At 38.9% G+C, this 20,026-nt stretch overlaps 1 pseudogene; it reads right to left on the reverse strand.

The window, feature by feature from the left end:
- Window positions 1-19,064, reverse strand: part of LOC113075721 (protocadherin Fat 3-like) — a 42,263-nt pseudogene extending 23,199 nt beyond the window's left edge.
- Window positions 19,065-20,026: the final 962 nt, after the last annotated feature.

Genomic DNA, 20,026 nt, shown 5'->3' on the forward strand with positions numbered 1-20,026 from the left:
TTGTCATTCAGTTTGAATAAAAGCATTAAACTGTGCTGGAAAACACTTTTAAATGGCTTTTAAATGAAAAATGTTGTTTGAAATGATCCCGGGTGAAAGATTTGTTCACTCACCGCTGCACACACATCGCGTGTTCCTGTGGAACTTGGGCGACACGAAGCTGGTTTTGGTGGAGCTGTATGTGAGCAGACTGTGTGAGTCCAGCGTGATGGTTTGTTCACACTGAGCCTCTCTGCAGTCCAGACCCGAGCAGTTCTTATCCAGAACCGCTGAGACTCTCAGAACCTGGTCCAGCTGTCTGCGTGCCGAGCTCAGCTTCTGTGTCACCAGCGCTGCCTTGTAGAACCCACCGCCGTCCACCGTCTCCACCGCCACCAGCAGATCCAGCTGTCCCGTGGACTCCACCGGCTGCACACTGAGCACGTGCAGAGCGTCGGCTCGCGGCGTCGCCATCACGCTGGACAGGACGCGTCTGACCGAGGGGAGGTGACGGGACACGAAGTCGTGAGGGGAGACCCGGTCGAAACGGATGGTCACGGCCTCGTGGAGCATCTCGGCCGAGGCCTGCTCTACATGCACGCTCACGGGCACGTTCACAGTGAAGCGGCCGTCTGTTACCGTAGCGTTGAGAGTGTAGCGGCCCGCGTCCAAGCCGCTCAGAGCGATGATGCGACCGTCTCGAGGACTCACCTGCACCAGAAAAAGAATAAGATTTCTCAACAATTTTGATTCACCCTATTAACTCAAAATTAGAGTTTTGTTGATTTTGGATAATGTCTGATAGAATAAAATACATTTACTAAAAGTAAAATGCAATTTATGAAATATTTTACAGTTAATTTTATTCTATCTGTATATAATTATACAAACATTATATATACATATGTAACTAAATAAGTGCTGTCAAATGATTACTTGCATCCAAAATAAAAGTTTTTGTGTACATAATATATGTGTGTTATTTATTATGTGAATTATTATATACATACATTTCTATAATTATATATTATATATAAATATATTCAATATATAAACATATTTTTCTTAAATATGTACATGCATGTGTTTGTATTTACATATACATCATTAATATACACAGTACACACTCATATAGTATGAAAACTAAATATTTTATTTTGGATGTGATTAATCGTGTGATTAAACACACACACACGTATATTCTTCTTTTTCCGCACAATTGTAATAGCTGAAAACTGTGTTATGCATTCACAACCTGCTGTATATTTGTATATGGACAATCATTTTAATCTCTCTGACTGTAGAACCAAATGTTAGTAGGTACAATGGATTTCACTTTATGGATTCTTATTTCACTTTTACTTTGTAGGCTGCTCTGATGTTATTTATTAAAAAATATAACATATAATATCTAGACATTTGTAATTAATATGTTGTATTGTAAAATTGGATTATGGATGTATGCAAATGAATGAATATAAATTAATAATAATTAATATTTCTCATTGTAAAAACATCATCATCAACAACAACAAAAACATTTAAATAGAATGTTGAAAAGGCTGAAATTAGAAAAAATTGTGCATATGAATGAATTACGAGTAAAACTATGAAAAATGCATGAATTTTAAAGATTCTAAATGTTGTGGTAGTTATGATTTGAAAGTATTTCTTAGTTGTGCAAAATTCCCATCAATCCCATCACTTCATTTTCATAGGGTTTTTTTTTTCTTTTGACAAAAACAAGTTATTAATTATATTTCTTTAGACCCTGGACCACAAAACCAGTCATAAGGGTCATTGTTTTTTAAATTTAGATTAATACATCATCTGAAAGCTGAATAAATAAGCTTCCACTGATGTATGGTTTTTTAGGATCAGACAATATTTGGCTGAGATACAACTATTGGAAAATCTGGAATCTGAGGGTGCAAAAAAATCTAAACATTTAGAAAATCATCTTTGAAGTTGTCTATATGATGTTCTTAGCAATGCACATTATTAATCAAAAATTAAGTTTTAATATATTTACAGTGGGAAATCTACAAAATATATTTATGGAACATGATCTTTACCTAATATCCTAATGATTTCGGCAAAAAAGAAAAATCTATAAATTTGCCGCATACAATGTTTTATTGGCTATTGCTACAAAGATACCTGTGCAGCTTATGAATGGTTCTGTGGTCCACGTTCTCATTTGTATAATAAATGTTTTACTAATTCATAATAATAACTCGATAATAATTATAACTGAATGATAATTGCTTAGTGAGAAAGTGAGTGAGAAAAAGTGTGAAAATATCAATGTGATGCATGCATAATGGAAACACAAACCAGTGGATCACACACTGGTATACCTTGAACAGGCTGCTCTGCTGGTGTGTGTGTCCGTAGGTGAGAATATCAAAGGCGTCCTGGTCTGTGGCGTGGATCTGACCGATCACACCTCCTGGAAACTCGTCCTCCATGGTCACGATGTGCACGTGTAAAGGTGACGCCACTGGCTTGTGCACGCTCTCCTCTATCACACGCACCAACACGCTCGCCATCGACGACAGGGGCGGCCTGCCCGAATCACTGGCCTATGGGGGGAAACAGCGGACAGTGATTGGCTGAATCAAGCGTCAATCACAACCATAGAAATATAGTTTGTATTTAATCCAAATTCTGCATTTAAATAAAATGTATCCTCAAGTTTCCTTTAAAAAAAAAGAAAAGATAATCAGAAATGTTTACTGAGCAGCAAATTAGCATATTAATTTGATTTCTGAGTGATCATGTGACACTGAAGACTGGAATAAATCAGCGTTTTATCACAGGAATAAATGACATTTGAAAATATATTCACATAGAAAACAGTGATTTAAAATTGTAATAATATCTTAAAATATTACTGCTTTTTTCTGTATTTTTCATTAAATAAATTCAGTCTTGGTGAGCACTAAAGACTTTCAAACTTTAAAAAAACTTTTTTTTGCTAGTGTAGTCTAGTGAATGCAATTTATTTAACTTTTTTGTTCTTTACCTGTACGTGAATGACATAATCTGTGCCCTCGGACCTACGAAACACCTTATTAGATGTCAGCAGCCCCTCTCTATCCAGTTTAAACCACGCCCCCTCATTTCCTGATAGGATGTGGAAATGAAAAGGCGGGCCGTTGTGGCTGGCGTCCTTATCGATGACGGACAGCTGTAGGACACTTGTTCCCAAAGGCTTGTTTTCCTGTTAATGAGTAAAGCTCACATTCAACTGCTGGAATTGCTTGAACGTGATTGGCTGATTTAGCTGTCACTCATTATATCGCACCTGTATTACAGCAGTGTGGTTGGCTGGAGTGAAGGTGGGCGGGTTGTCGTTGACGTCAGAGATGTCGATGTTGACCTGAACGGTTGAGGACATCGCAGGCGTCCCGCTGTCAAGCGCTCTGACAGACAACGAGTAACCAGCCATCTACAGATACACAGAGAGAGAGAGGTTTAAAACGTACAGAATAAGAGATGAAAAAAAGTACAAAGTAAAGAGATGAACACACATCTATATATTCTCTTTCACTCTGACTGTGTCATAAATAGTTCATGACAGGCTGACGGACGATCTGAAGCTCCATACATACAGACACACAATCTAGGTTTGTAACTCCCTGCTGTCACTTTCTCTTCTTTTTGCTATTTTTCATCCGATTTTCTTTGCTGTTCATTCAAAAACACTGACATTTGTGGCATTTAAACTCCAATTATAATGTTAAGCATTATTCAGAAAGGGATTAATTTTCCAAATGAATCATTATTTTCTCTTTTGTTGAAAATTAGCTACAATTAATGGCCTTTATAGAGGAACGACTGAACGTTTCAAAACTAAGTCTACATCATTCATCAAAGTCTTATTTTAAAAGAGGCTGGAAATGATTTGACCCCTTTTAACCATCTATAATTGCACAGACTCAGTAAGCTGAAGACAACAATGACTTCATTAAGCTAATTGACTTGGGATTGAAAAGGAAAGTCTGCTTGTAAACTTTAGCACCATCTAGTGGTTGCAGTTATATAACATCATGTACCACTATATATACACATAAACTCACACACACACACACACACACACACACACACACACACACACACACACACACACACACACACACACACACATATATATATATATATATATATATATATATATATATATATATATATATATATAATTTTTTTAACTACATTTGGTTTCAGTCATTTTATTTTTAAATAAATTAATACTTCCAGTAAGAACACATTAAACTTATTACTGATTAAGTGACAGTAAAGACATTTATAATGTTACAAAAAAATGTCAAATAATCGCAGTTGTTCCTTTTTTATAAAAAATGTAGGATATCAAATAAGAAATGAAGACTGAAATAATACTTAAAACAAAATGAACAGAATTTATAAATAAAATACATAAGGGTTATTTTAAACATTTCATATGTTTTACTTAAAGCTAACTCCAAAATCATAATGTTTTTATCTAGAATGTGGGGTTTCACAGGTGTAATGCTATTATTTTAATCTCTTCATATTAAATGAAACACTGTGACACTGTGTCTGATATGAAAGGCTTTACTGTGTGGATGTCTGCCGTGAAGGATTTGATTTCTTCTCCTCTTCAGCTGTTCCCTGATCAGTCTCATTTAAAATAAAGTCTTTGTGGGGATTTTGATCTATCTGATGCCTTTAATGCCGACGTCCCACAATCCTCACCGTTTCTCGGTCCAGCTGCTTGTTGACTTTGATCTGCCCCGTGATTGGCTCGATGAAGAACTGGTTCTCTCGGTCGCCGCTGATGATGGAATACAGGATGTCGCTGTTCGCTTGGCTGTCGACGTCTTCCGCCGTCACCTAGATGATTGCGATCAATCACCAATTATACTGTGGATCTCAAAGACAACAAAAATAAGACGTGCTGTATGTGAATTTCGTGCGTGGTTACCTTGACCACGGTGTCTCCTATGTTAGCGTCCTCGCTGATGGACACGCTGTAGGCGTCGCGGCTGAACATGGGGGCGTTGTCATTGACATCTGTCAGGTTGATGTTCACCATGGTAACAGCACTAAGGGGCGGAGTCCCGCCATCAGTTGCTTCCACTGTTAGGAAATAATCCTTGCAGGACTCAAAGTCCAGCGGTCGAGATACAGAGATGGCACCTGTACAAGACACAAAATACAAATCTTGTTATAGAGTGAATCTATAGGATATAATTTGATATTATCCGGGGATTAGGGGTGTGCGATGTGAGGATGTTTTATCGTAGACGATAAAAATGTCTCCACAATCTGCTTTTGTAGAAACATCGTGCTCCAGCGCATATTCTATCAGCTGCAGTTCTGGCCACAACAGGTGCATTTAAACCTTTTTGGAAATTGCAGGCACTTTTCAATATTAAATCCAATAAGTTTTGCCCATTATTGGCATGTACTGTATGAACATCAGATTTTTTACATTTCTGGCTACCAGAGGTGGATTATAAGAACATTCATATGTTCAATTCCATACTTTTTGGCCACTATATGCAAATATGAAACATTTTAAAAATCTTTATTCAAAAGGTTGGTATATTGTTATGTTTATCATCTCAATTCAACATATTCATGTATAGAGTAAATATGTAATGCATCTCACCTGTGTTGATGTTGATGGTGAAATGGCCCTGTTGGTTTCCGGATCGGATGTTGTAGTAAATATCAGCGTTGGTGCCAATGTCTTTACTGGCAGCGTAAACCTGTACCACTTCTGTACCCACTGCCACGTCTTCAGGAAGCGTGGCCAGATAGTCCCTCCTCTCAAACACGGGCGGATTGTCATTAATGTCCAAAACTGTGATCGTTAAGTTCGCAAGGGAAGAGAGGCGAACGGGAAGGCCTTGATCTGACGCACGGACCGTTATACGGTATGAAGACTGAACCTCGCGGTCCAGCAGACGCTCCAAAACAACAATCCCAGATGATTTATCAATGGAGAAGAACCCGTCAGCCGAATCGACAAGGGAATAGACCACTTTACGATTAACACCTGCAAAATAAAACACATACACAATCCATTCAGGTTTAACTGCACATAAGCAGTTCTAAGCTAGATGACTTTCTTTTAAATCCTACTATTATGCTGTCACAGCTCAAACGTCAAAATGACACGCTCGTACCCAGATCAGGGTCTATGGCTTGTATTCGGGTCAGCAGAGCTTTAGTGGCGGTGTTTTCATAGACGCTAGCGGTGTAATGAGGCATGCTAAACATCGGCGGACTGTCATTCACGTCCAAGAGAACCACCACAACCTCAGCTTCACACCACAAACCACCGCTGTCCGTCGCACGGGCAACAAGAGAGTACTGCGCCACCTTTTCACGGTCCAGCGCCGCGGCGGTCTTCAGCTCGCCTACACAACAGAATAAAAGAGACTTATAAACAAAAAGCAGCATTATAAACAGGACATTTCATCAAATCGGACTCACAAACCTGTGTGTGGGTGTATGATGAAGTCTTCTGCTCCAGAACCGAACAGGGAGAACTGGATCTGTGCGTTTGCACCCGTGTCAGCGTCTGTAGCTCTGACCCGGAGGATTTGCTTATTTATGGTGACGTCTTCAGACACGGACACCGAGTACACGGCCTGCAGGCACAAAACACACTCATTACAAAGCTCCGATCAGATTCAGGCTTCAAATTCAGGTTGGCTTGTGCTGTAAAGTGTCAAGAGCACTTCTTTACTCATGTTTTCAGTGCCAAAAATGGAGAGCGAAATGAAAATGTTTGGGAGAAATGATCAGTTTATGAACTGTTTTGAAGGCACATTTGAATACTGCATTTGAACATTTCTGGCCATCCCTGCTGAAAAAACTAACAAAAAAACAATAGACACCATTACACAATTTGTAATGGTTTTACTGGTTATAATGGTAATCTTGTATTGGTTTTAATGAAACCATAATGGACCCTGTGGGTCTCTATTGGTAACTGGTCACTTTCTATTGGTGGCTTGTTAAAACCAATAAATCCTAATGGAATAAGTCACAAAATGTTTTATGGTATTTTGTAATGTTTCTAATGCTATTTGTGGAAACCATTAGACTTTTCTGTGATGGTTCTATTGCAGGGATCATACGTACATTCAAACATTTAATTCAGTCATTTTTGCCCATTAAATGCACATATGAATGATCTGTATTGATCAAATTTATTGAACATTTTCCGCCATGCAAATGTGCATTTAATTTTTTTTTTTTTTGCCCATTTCAACATTGAATTAGATCATTTTTAGCCACCATATACACCATCTGAATTGATTTTTTTGGCCATCGCAAGCCCCATTGAAATAATAGAATCAATCATTTTGGCAATTATAGGTATATACGAAAATACGGATTTCTTTGTTTTTTGGCCATCAAAGGAACATGCAAAAATTTTGGCTATTGTAACCATATTCAAACATTAAATTCAATCATTTTAAAAAAATTATCATATTATGCACATAATCTGACATTTTTGACCATCGTTAGTACATTTTATATATTACATTTAATAATTTTAGGCCATTATAGACATGGAAGAATATCTGATTTTAACATTTTTGCCCATTGCAGGAGCATTCAAAACCTTCCGGTTATTGTAGGTAAATTCAAACACTCATCTTTAAACTCCTGATTTAAAGGTTTCTGGACATCGTAGATAAATTCAAGCATTTCTGGCCATTACAACAATATTCAAATGTTTGTTTCGATCATTTTTGGGCATCATTTTGAACACCTGGTTTGAACATTTCTGGCAATCACAGGAGCATCACAGCCACACTCCAACATTACAGGCATGTATAAACATCTGATTTAATCATTTTGGGTGCATTCAGGCATTTTTTGGCCATTGTGGGCACATCTGAACATCTGATTTGAACATGTTTGGACATTCAAATGCTTTTGGCCATCACAAGCAAAGATTTCAGGCAAACTCTCAATGCATTCATTTTTGGCAAACTCAGGCATGTCTGAAAGTTTTAATTGAATGTTTTGGCTGTAACACTTGCATTTCAAGTCTTGAAGTTTTTGGGCACATCTGAATGTTTGGTTTTGGAATCAACATGTTGCAATGCAAACTTTCTTGGCCATTTTAACTACAGTATAATCCAAAAACCTTTAAAGATTTCATTTATGTTTAAATGCTTTTGGATTATAGTTGCATTTGAACTAAAATGGCAACATTTCTTTATTTATGTACATTTTACACTTTATTTACTCAAAAATGGTACACTTCTAATGCTCAAAAATCTAGGGTTGAGGCTCAAACCAAATGCCCCCTGCTAAAAAAGACTGGCCTGGTTTTCAACAAGGTCATGTTTTATGCTCATAGATAATTTCCCCTAGACTTCTTGGCTGCAGAAATAGTCTTCACTGGTTCCAAAAATATTCCTGGCTTTGGCTTGTAATCATTCATGTTTACCATGTAGATTTGAAATCTGGATTTTGAGCCAACTGAAAAAACAGCAGAAGAACCAGTTCTGACGACTTCTACACATTTCCACCGAATGCACTTTAGAGTTTTAACTCACCGGGTCACAGACGGGGCTGTTGTCGTTGGTGTCGATGACCATGACCTCTACGGCTGCCGTGGAAACATGGAGTCCGTCTGTCGCCGTGACATTGATGAGGTACTGTTCTTGTTCCTCGCGGTCTAACGGTCGTTTAACGTACAGTTTCCACTCTCCCTGAACCAAGCCGAGAGCAAACACCCCTCCTCTGTTGCCACCTAAACACACACACACACACACACACACACAGAGAAGAGATTATACCGGACAGTTACTCTCTCAATAGTCTGTGACAATTTAAGTAGCAATAAAATCCCCTATCGATTGTAACACAACACACGCTCACTTCCAGGATTATCTGCAGTTTTAATGACCTCCATTAGTCCTCTCACTGATGGCATACTCATCAGTATGAACTATAATAATCAGTTCTTTATATTCACATTTAAATGATCAACACTGCCATCAATCAGGTATTCATAATGGCCTTCCTTATCTATGACACGGTCTTCAGCCGTACCTGGCTCATTAGGACAGGTCATCTTTTAAACATCAAGCAGACAGAGGTGGAAAGAGAGAAAAAAAGAGAACGAGAGATTGAGTGAGAGTTAGATGGAAATGACTCTATAATCAAAGCTGCCGCGTTGACAAGCATCCAATTACTGCACACTCATAGTATCAACACACGCTGCCTTATTCATCTAATAAAGAGTGTAATTTAACTCAGCTGGGGGCTGATAACAGAACAGTTTCTATCAGAGACGCATCAACAAAGGCCTGGACGCCTTCCTACTCCATTTCTCTCATCCCACGCTCTCGCTCACTGGGTTGAGGGAGTGTTCAGCATGACTTTCACAAACAGCATGCTTTTTCTGTGCTTCATATGAGATCGAACTTGAATTTCATTTTCTTGCACACTTTTTTTATTCATGCACACCCATGCAGAGTGGCCTCGATGTATTTTGGCACTTGAAAACCGATGCTACTTGTCTGAATGCCACTACATTACATAATAAAATACAAAAAATAAAATAGAATAAAAAATGTTTCCACATGTCTCATAGCATAGTAATCAAAGGTGTTGTATATCCCAGTCAAAATCTCATGATAGCCTATTTGATATTTTTGCAGTGGCATAATGCAATATACGGTGCTGTAAATGTTTGGGCTCCGTACAATTTTTTTTTAAAAATAAATTATTACTTTCTTTCAGCAAGGATGTGGCAAACTTACAAGTGTCAATAAACACTTACATGTAAAAAAAAAAAAAATTATATTTCAAATAAATTCTGTTCTTTTGAACTCTTTATTTAAAAAAAAAATATATCACTGTTTCTAAACAAAATTTAGCACAACTGTTTTTAACATAATAAAAATAAATGTTTCTTGAGCAGCAAATCAACATATTATAATCATTTCTGAAGAATCCTGTGAAATGTTGCTGAAAGTTCAGCTTTGCCATCACAAATTAAATTATATTTCAAAATGTATTCAAATAGAAAACTTATTTTACCATGTAATAACATTTCACAGTATTACCATTTTAACTATTTATGATTTAATAAACGCAGCCTCAGTGAGCATTAAAGCCATCTTTTAAGAAACCCATAAAAATACAATTTGTAATAGAATGCAATCAGAATTGTACTGAATTGCATGACACATTAAAATACAAAAAATATGGCATGCATACAATAATACACGTACATAGCTCACAGTTGGTCACATGCAGGAAAAAAAAAATTTATTTTAATTGTCATATTTGGTACAGTACGAGTCACACACAGACCTTCTAGGTTTGAAAATCAACTATCTATACACATCTCATCTCTCTCAAACAACAAATTTCATTCTTGTCAACCAATTAAACTCAAGTGAATTGTTTCCAGCCAGTAACAGTCAGTTCTGGTTGATTAGTGTTTCTACAGCGACCTTTCACCTTCACGAGGCAGTTACACGAAGAGCTATTTAACGGCTGTTAAATTGTAGCCGTTAGGTCGAGGATATTCAGTGCTATTGTTAAGCTGAGATACAGAGTGCACCATGGTCTAAAATGGTTTAAGATATCCTTTATGAACCTTTAAACGACTTTCAGCCAAGAACCTTTAAATAAAAGTTCAAATCATCCAATTAACCACCACAGAGTAACTGTTTACTGTTTAATTGCTCTGTGCTCTGTTGAACACAGCAGTAAAATACCCCGAGAGGTGAGAGAATAAAGACATTAGGGTAACTCAAATCTGTTTGTATATGTGTCTCTTTATTTCCCTCCAGTGTGTATTATGATACGGTGTGCAGTTCTCTGAGCCAGTTTGAGCCGCTGGGCTCCGAGAAGAGTATTAGAGTCTGTCTGACCTTTGAGTTTGTCTTGAACTAGAGGATTTAAAGTTATAAAAGTGTGGACTGTAGGGAAGGACACTGAGAGAGAAAAGGAAAGAGACTATTCTCAGTAGAAAACATTCCAACTAAACAAGGGCTTGTTTCACAGTTCACTTTAGTTTACATGCCGTGGGCCATGATTTAATTAAAGGGATAGTTCACTAATTTTTATGAAGTTGTAACGTTGTTTGACTTTCTTTCTGAATGCGTTTCAGTGCAATTGCAATTAATGAACTGAATATTTTAGACTTTAAATGATTAAATGATTATTTCTTTTGTCTTTGAAAGATACAAAAACATCATAAAAGTGGACGAAAACTGTGAAAAATGCATGCATATGTATATAATACGTACTGTACATAATCACAGGATAGAAAGGTGATATCTATATAAATAGCTATTTATGATTATTTATTTTTTTATATGCATTTATACTTTAGTTATTTTAGTTTAGAAAAGTAAAATGTGTACCTCGAATGTAGTTTTTGAATTCATTTTTATCCAAATGCATAAACTTAAATGTAAAATTATATTTAAATAAAGCAGAAAAAGACATAATCCAAAACAATCCTCGGTAGAATGCACACTAACAATAAGCAACGAAACAAGTTCCAGTGTCACACTGTTTACTGTAGTTTCCATGCTGTGGGCTGTAATTTAGTTAAGAGTCAGAGGCTTGTGTGTATTGTGCGTGGTAAATCTTGTTAAAAATACTGCTCCTGCTGGTGGCAGCACAGTCTAAATCATGATCACAGCGTAAAGGTTGAGCTTAATCGAAATTCTGTTCAGGCCGAGAAGTGTTCCTCTCTCTGTGTGTGAGTGTAAAAGCATGAATTATACAACAAGGCAGCTCCCTAATTCAATGTTATGAGTTTCTGAGCGCCTAATTTACAAGTGTGTACTGCTTAGGAGCATGTGCAAGGTGTGTGTATGTGCGTGCAATCTGTTCCTTGTCACCAGGCAAGGTGTTCAACACTGGCTGAATATAAAGGTATATTTAAAGCTGGTTGAGCTAGATGCTGATAAGAAGGAGGTTTATATTTGCCCTTTTCAAAGACGCTATCCACCTAAACTACTGCTTTCGGAAATGTCACTGTATTATGTTTCGTTGGTGAAGTGATGCGCTTCCACATCGCAAATCCCACCGGTGTAATTTGCATGCAGTTGCATCACAGCTTTAATAAAATCCTTATAAAACGAGAGTGGTTTTTCTCTCCAGCAAGAAGTCAGTCTACATCCTCCTGCAAAATCCAGCTAGTAGCCCTAGAGTGTATAATCCATTATCAGGAGAGGATGAATGAGGTGTAATTACTGTAGACTTCTGACATTCCATAATAGCGCTGTTCAACATTATGCTTACATGCAGAACAGGGCTTTAGAAAATCAGGCTATGTTTAGATTGAGAGCACACCGATATGGTACATGGCCAACAGTATGAAGACACTTAAACTGTATGTGTTTGTTGAATATATTCAAAACAATGGGAAGTTTGACTTCTCTCTGTCTTTCTTTATGGATGATTTTCTACTAAAATGATTTTCTAAGGAGACTGCATGGTTGTTGCTCGCACATGTAAATTGTTGAAGAGGAAATAACCAAACCTATAAATTTTATCCAAAAAAGCACACAAAAAAACATCATATAGAAGAACTTGATTTCAGAGAATGTATCTTTTTTATGTGTATTTTGTCGCATCATGTCATGAGTGTTAGGGTGATCATATGCGCCATTCATATGGGACACGTCCCAGCCAGGATTTTAATAATGCCTAAAACATCCAGAGCAGTTTGACCAATAACATGCAGGTATTGTACATAATCAACCAATCGTGGGGCTGCGTGTGAGAAGATGAGATCTAGAAGGAATGCTCAAAGCGATGCAAATATGGCACGTGTTTGTTCGTTTGATTTACTTGAAGCGTCGCTACGTACAAAAAAAAAAACAAAAAAAAAACAAAGTGCGCCACAATGCTTCAAGACAAAGAACGAACAAACACGTGAAAGCGATTCGAAAGCATAAGGAGCCGTCTGCTCTGCTCTTTATAGCTCTCATGAATGTTACACAACGATCAACCTGCACAGTGCAAATAGCCAAAACCTGGATATTTTAGGCAATATTAAAATCCTGGTTGGGACGTGTCCCGTATGAACGGCGCATATGGTAACCCTAATGAGTGTGCAAAACAACACTGATCCCCATTGACTTGCATTGTAAGCATTTCATAAGACATTTTTCAAAATATCATTTTCTGTGTTTCACATAGACAAAAGAAGATTATTACAAACATGATTCTTTTTTCAGTTCTTACCTGTAATATGATAGGTGACTTGTCGGTTTCCAGGCGAGCTGTCGTTGTCCCGTGTGTTCAATACTGCCACCACTTCACCAGGTGCATCACTCTCACGAACACTTCCGTAGTAACGGGGCTGAAGAAACTGCGGTATGTTGTCATTGGAGTCGCTCACTGCTATAGTTATAGTTGTTGAGGATGACTGGCTGGCAGGATCTCCAAGGTCAAATGCCCAGACTGTAAGACTATGGGCAGGGCTCTGCTCATGGTCCAGCCCTTTCAGTGTCGATATCCAACCAGAGCTGCTGTCAATTGTAAAGTAGGCTCCATGTTCTTCAATGTCCTCACCACCAGAGTCACCAAGCAACCCAGGGGGAGCAAGACTGTAAGTCACCTGACCATTAGCTGCCCAATCAGGATCCAAAGCTCGTACTTGCAGAATCCTAGTCCCAGGAGAAAGACCCTCAGTGACTGATGCTTCATAGTTATCTGACTCAAATGCAGGTTTGTTGTCATTGACATCTTGTACTTTGACCTCCACATCTACAGCCGAAACTGCGTCCAAACGTCCCTGCTGCAACACTGCCATCACTTTGAAATGATAGGCTGGTGTCCACTCTCGGTCCAGTGCTTTGTCTAGTTTGATCATGCCGGTTTCTTTGTCAACCACAAACACTCCATCACTGTTACTCTCTGGAGTCTGTCCGATCACCATTGAGAAGCTTACTGGTAAGGACGAGTGGCTAGTTGAGGTGTGTAGATGCACTGCTCCCAACAAGGAACCAATGGGCATGTCCTCTGGCACAGTAAATGAGAACTGTGGCTGGCTGAAGGAAGGTATGTGGGCATTGGCAGACAAAACATGTATGTAGACTGACACAAGGGAATGCCTAATAGGTACCCCACCATCAGAGGCTTTAACGAAAAAGGACAGTACAGACCCACGCAAAGGGGAGAAATTGCCTTTGGTGACAACCCAGCCACTGTCTGGGTCGATATCCAGAAGTTCAGTAACTTGCAGGCTGGCTTCAGTGTACAGACTGTAGCTCACCTGTCCATTGGCACCTTGATCTAGATCCCAAGCTTGTACTTGCGTCACAAGGGTACCAGGCTCAACCTCGGACCGCACACTTGCATGGTACTCTGAGGCGCCAAACTGTGGAGCGTTGTCGTTCTCGTCTAGTATGGTAACCCGGACACTGCAATATCCAGATCGGCCACCAGCATCCACAGCTGCAATGGACAGCACAATCTCACTTCGTTCTTCCCGGTCTAGACGTTCAAGACTCGTAATTTGTCCACTGCCATCAATACTGAACAAGTCCCGAGCGGAATCTGAGAGCAGCACATAACTCACATCCCCAAAAGGTCCAGGATCAGCGTCTTGTGCCCTGATTGCAATGACCTTTGATCCCACTAGTGCATTCTCCCGTACATCAGCCTCGTACATGCCCTGGGTGAACTGGGGGGCGTGTAGATTAGCTCGCTCTACCCGAATGTGCACTTGTGCCGTACTAGTAAACACTCCATCAGAAACGCTTACATTTAGGGTGATGGTGGAAGGCATGCGCTGCATGCGTCGCTGGCCACTCAGAGTGAGGACACCGGAGGCAGCATCAAGCTCAAACAGCATCTTTTCATTTCCAGACACCAGGCCATACTGCAAGCGTTCTGTGTCTGAACGGTCTGCATCAGAGGCCTGGATGCATGTAACAAAGTGGCCTTTTGGTGCCAACTCATTGATAGAGGCTTCATAGAGCAGTTGGTTAAATACAGGAGCATTGTCATTTGTGTCCATGACATCGACTGTGACCCACACTTCACTGCTCAGTGGAGGAAAGCCATTATCTGCTGCCTTGACAAGAAACACATAGCGCTGGATGGACTCATGGTCCAAGGAGCGAGCTGTCAAAATTAGACCACTGCTGCTGTCTATGTGGAAGTGGTCGGTGCTGTTAGTGCGGTCTGGAATGATTTGGTACCGAATGGCTGCATTCTTCTCAGAGTCATTGTCCGTTGCAAGAACTTGCAAAGCTGCAGTGCCAATCATGGCAGATTCAGAAATTACAGCTTTGTATGAGGGCTGCTCGAAGACTGGAGGGTTGTCATTGACATCCAAAACAGTAACTTCAACATCCACTTCTGCACGAGCGCCTGTGAGGCAGTCCGTTGCTCTGACAATGAGTCTGTGGGAAGGGCTAGTCTCATAGTCGAGAGCAGCGATGACACTGATGACACCTGTGTCAAATCCAATGGAGAAGAGTGTTCCTGGGTCACCGTGCGTGATTGTGTAAAGGACACTCTGGCCATCGGGGCTGCTGGCGTTTATTCCCAGAATTGGAGTCCATATTGGTACATCTTCGATCACTTTCACTGAGTAGAATGGTCGGTCGAACACTGGCATTGCTCTGTTTACTACTGTGACAGGAAAGGTGACTGAAGAGGAAAGAGGTGGTGTTCCCATGTCACGGGCAAACACCAGAACCTGATATTCCACACTAGAGAGATCAGCTTCGAAAGCTCTCCGTAAGCGAAGTTCGCCGCTCAAACGGTCTATTTCAAAATGCCCCAGTTCATCCTGCAGAAAGTAGTTCACCTCTCCATTTTGTCCTTTGTCCCGGTCCACTGCTGTCACTCGAAATATCGCTGTCCCAGGCTCCGCTTCCACTTGAACAGCAGCATAGTATGGCAATCCAACAAAAACTGGAGAATTGTCATTGACATCAGTGACTTGAACTCGGACCAATGCTCTTGCAACACGGAGCCGATCTTCCTCACGGCCTGCTTGGACCAAAAGTCCATATTCCTCCTCCTCCTCCCTGTCTAAAGGGATTCCAACAGTTTCAATGGCACCGGACGTTGGCCTAATACGAAATTTCCCACCTGCATTTAACAAAGTATAACGCAGGGGTTCATTCAACTTGTTCCCTAGTGCTGTAACGACAGCAACTGTTGTTATGTTACCATTGTTCTCCTCAATGTTGGCGTTGTAGGTATTAAGAGTAAAAGCCAGACCACTGTCCAGAGCTTCATGAACCAGGACAGTTACCAGAGCGGTACTGGAGAAGCGTCCATCTGAAACACGGACGTTAAATCGAAATCGTTCTTTGCTAAAAGTACTGTTTCTTACAGTCAACAGTCCAGTGCTTGGCTCAATGCTGAAATGTTCTATGCTGCCATCGGTCAATGAGTAATTGAGCTCTGACTGGCCATCGCTATCGGGGTCGGTAGCAAAAACTTGTAGGGCTTCCACACCTTCATACGTTGGAAGCAAAAGGACAGCTTCATAAGACGCCTGAGAAAACTTAGGCGGGCAGTCGTTGACATCTTGCACCTCAATAGTAACTTCTGCAGGATGCTCAGCTGAGAGTTGTGGATGTCCACTGTCTCGGACATTAACATGGAAGCGGAATGTAGGTGTGGTTTCATGGTCAAGCTGACCAATTGTCCTTATAGAGCCAGTACCGGCATCTACTGCAAAGAAGCGCCTGGCAGATTCTTCCATTATCTGGTACACCAACAGGGCATTATGGTTGCGGTCAGCATCACTTGCTCGTATGACTAGCGGTTGTCCATTGTCACTTTGGACAACACTGTTAAGCCCGGCACCTTCACTGATACTTCCATGGTACCGCAGCTGTTCGAACACTGGGGCATTGTCATTTTGGTCGATAACTGTAATGGTTATTGTAGCATTTGAGGCCTGTCCAGCCATGTTGCTTGCAGTGACTATTAACATGTAGGAGGGAACAGTTTCAAAGTCTAATGTTTTCTGCGTAGTGATCACTCCACTGTACTGGTTGATGCGGAATGTCCGATGACCATTGCCTTGGCGAATGTCATAGGTAAGGGTTGACAGACTTAGAGCATTCACTGTGATGACTGAAGTTCCAATGGCGACACCTTCTGATATATCTGCCTGATATTCACTTTGGGGAAACTTGGGACCAGCGTTATTGGACAAGGTGACTGCAATTCGGACTACAGCTGTTGAAGACAATGCTGGAGAACCGTTATCTGTTGCTTTAACAGACAAGACGTAGTGACCGATGTTGGAAAGGTCCAGCTCCCTAGCCAATGAGATGATGCCTAAAACAGGATCAATCCGGAAAGTGTTTCCTGTGTTTCCTAAATTAAAAAAAAACAAAATGATTGTAAGAAAAGAAAAAGGACCTTACAATTATACAGTATCAACACACACATTATTGTATAAAAGCAAATACATGTCATAAAGCATTCAATTGTGTGTGTGTTTGCATTTATTAATGTAAATAAAATAGTGACTTTTTTTTTCTTTTTACACATTTACTTTCATGAGACAATTTCATTGGAGTTTGTGCAAATTTTGTCAGGTAGTGTATGAGAGCGTGTGCATACCTGAGTCAATGCTGTAACTGATTTGTGCATTTTGGGCCCTTGTCCTTATCGAGTGCAGTCACTGTGAGAACAGCTGATCCCAGTGCTGCTGATTCATACACCTGTCCATCATACATCACCATGGTGAAAATAGGGGGCGTGGTCATTCACATCCTCTACACCAATCAGGACACGAGCAAGGCTACGTCTGTACGGGAACTCTTGATCCTTCACCTAATATAAAAAGCAAAGTAAAGAAGAAAGCAAGAAGATGGAGAAAAAAAATAAAGAGAACAGTAGAGGGAAACAAAAATTAATTCCCTGTCTGAAACAGACAGCAATATCCAACACAAGGAAACAGCAACACACACACAACCTCATGCAGACAAAACAAACTCGCTCACGTCCAGATGGAGTGGATAACATCTCTCTCCGGATTATAATAACTAATTTCATCTGTTTGCAGGCAGCAGGAATATCCTTGTGCTTATTAGATATGACACTCACTGTCTCTCACCCTCGTCAGGGGAGAGCAGAAACAAGGAGTGATACAGATCAGATCAATAATTAGATCACAGTGGAGAAACGACACAGGTGCAGACGACATTAAACTAGTGACGGCTGCCAAAGCACAAGGAGCAATCTCCTGTTCCTGTCATACCTGCACTCAAGCATGGAGAGCGAGAAAGAGAGACAGGAGGGAGGCAAACTACCAACACTAATCAAACGAAAACTCTGCTCATTTATCTATATATCTATCCAGTAAGAGACACAATATTCTCTCAAAATATATTTGAAAAAAAAAAACTCATGTAGACTGTTTGCATCTATTTATGAAATGTACAAGTCTTCATACTTTAAAACGAATTAAAGTAAAAAAAAAAAAAAAAATTATATATAAATAAATAAATATATATATATATATATATATATATTTTTTTTTACATTTACTTTAATCTATATATATATATATGAAATACAATTCAAATAATAAAAATAATAAAAAAATAAAAATAAAGCTTGAGCTTCCATTTCCTGAAAAATAAGTGTGAGTGGTGGTTGTTTACTGACCCAAGTCAAAATAATGGTTGGCAAAGCATTGCGATGCATTTCTAAAGAGTTTTAGTGCATTACTATGTGACTGATGCGGTGTACTGGTTATGTGGTATATTCATAATATCTATTTAAGGCAATCTGAGTCACCATGATTGTGAGGATGTGCTGAGTTCGGCTCTCGTGGTCCAGTCTGCGAGCCGTGTAGATGACTCCATTGTTTAGGGTCGATGCGAAAGAGCCGCATGCTGCTGGGGTCAACGCTGCTCTGAAGGCTAAAGGTTCAAACGGTGACGCTCGTCACGGTCAGACGCCAACACCTGAACCACCTCAGTGTCCGGGGGCGTGTCTTCGGTGATTGTGATGTCATAGGTGGGCTGGGAAAAAATGGGGGCGTTGTCATTGTTGTCCAGAACAGTAATGTGGACCTGTGAAGAAAAATAAAAAAACATGTCAAAATGTCATGTAATTTTCAGTAGAAGTGTTTTTCTATATATACATTGTATAATATATATATATATATATATATATAATATATATATATATATATATATATATATATATATATATATATACATTCGTTAACTGGAATGAAGTTTAAATAAAGTACAAATATAAGATTAAAAACAAAAATGTTGTACTAAAATTACTATTTTTACTAAAATTACTAAAACTTAAGTGAAATAAAAATACAAGAAATTAAAAAAAAGAAGTAATCTAAATTACTATAACTTAAACTTAGCAAATAAACAAATAAAAATATAAAAGCTAATTTAAAGTGTTAACATATACTAGAAAGTCAACATGAAATGTAATTTCTCAGTACAGGTGTTGCTACCATTAACGAAAACAAAAAATATATATTTTTTTAAATGTTTGCATTAATTGGAATAAAGTTAAAGGAAGATAAAATATAAATATTAGATGAAAAACTAAAACTTAAAAAAAATAAATATAATATAATATATATATATATATATAAAGATATGTTGTCTGGCCAATTAACTGATATAATAAATACTAATAATATAATAAGTTTTTATAGGCTTTTTATAAGTTCACTAAAATTACTAAAACTAAAGTGAAAAAAATAAAACGAATTATACAAAAAATATATATATTATTTTTAGTCAAAATAAATTATAATAAGTGGAAAATGCTATCTGGAAATGTTTTTTTTTTCTCATCTCTACACAATAACAAAGCTCACGAAAATCAAGCACTGTATATAATATTAGTAACTTTGGTCACATCTAAATAACGCAGCCTTGTATTGACTGATGTGTTGCTGGATTTCTACATTTCAAGAGTTTTATTTACTACGATTCTAAGCAAAGTTCTCTGATCAATACTGATAAAACTTGACTGAAATTAATGAAAATCACACGGCTCCTACACACCATGAGACTACGAA

The sequence above is a fragment of the Carassius auratus genome, unplaced genomic scaffold (genome assembly GCF_003368295.1).
Source record: "Carassius auratus strain Wakin unplaced genomic scaffold, ASM336829v1 scaf_tig00017564, whole genome shotgun sequence".
Taxonomy (NCBI): Eukaryota; Metazoa; Chordata; class Actinopteri; order Cypriniformes; family Cyprinidae; genus Carassius; species Carassius auratus.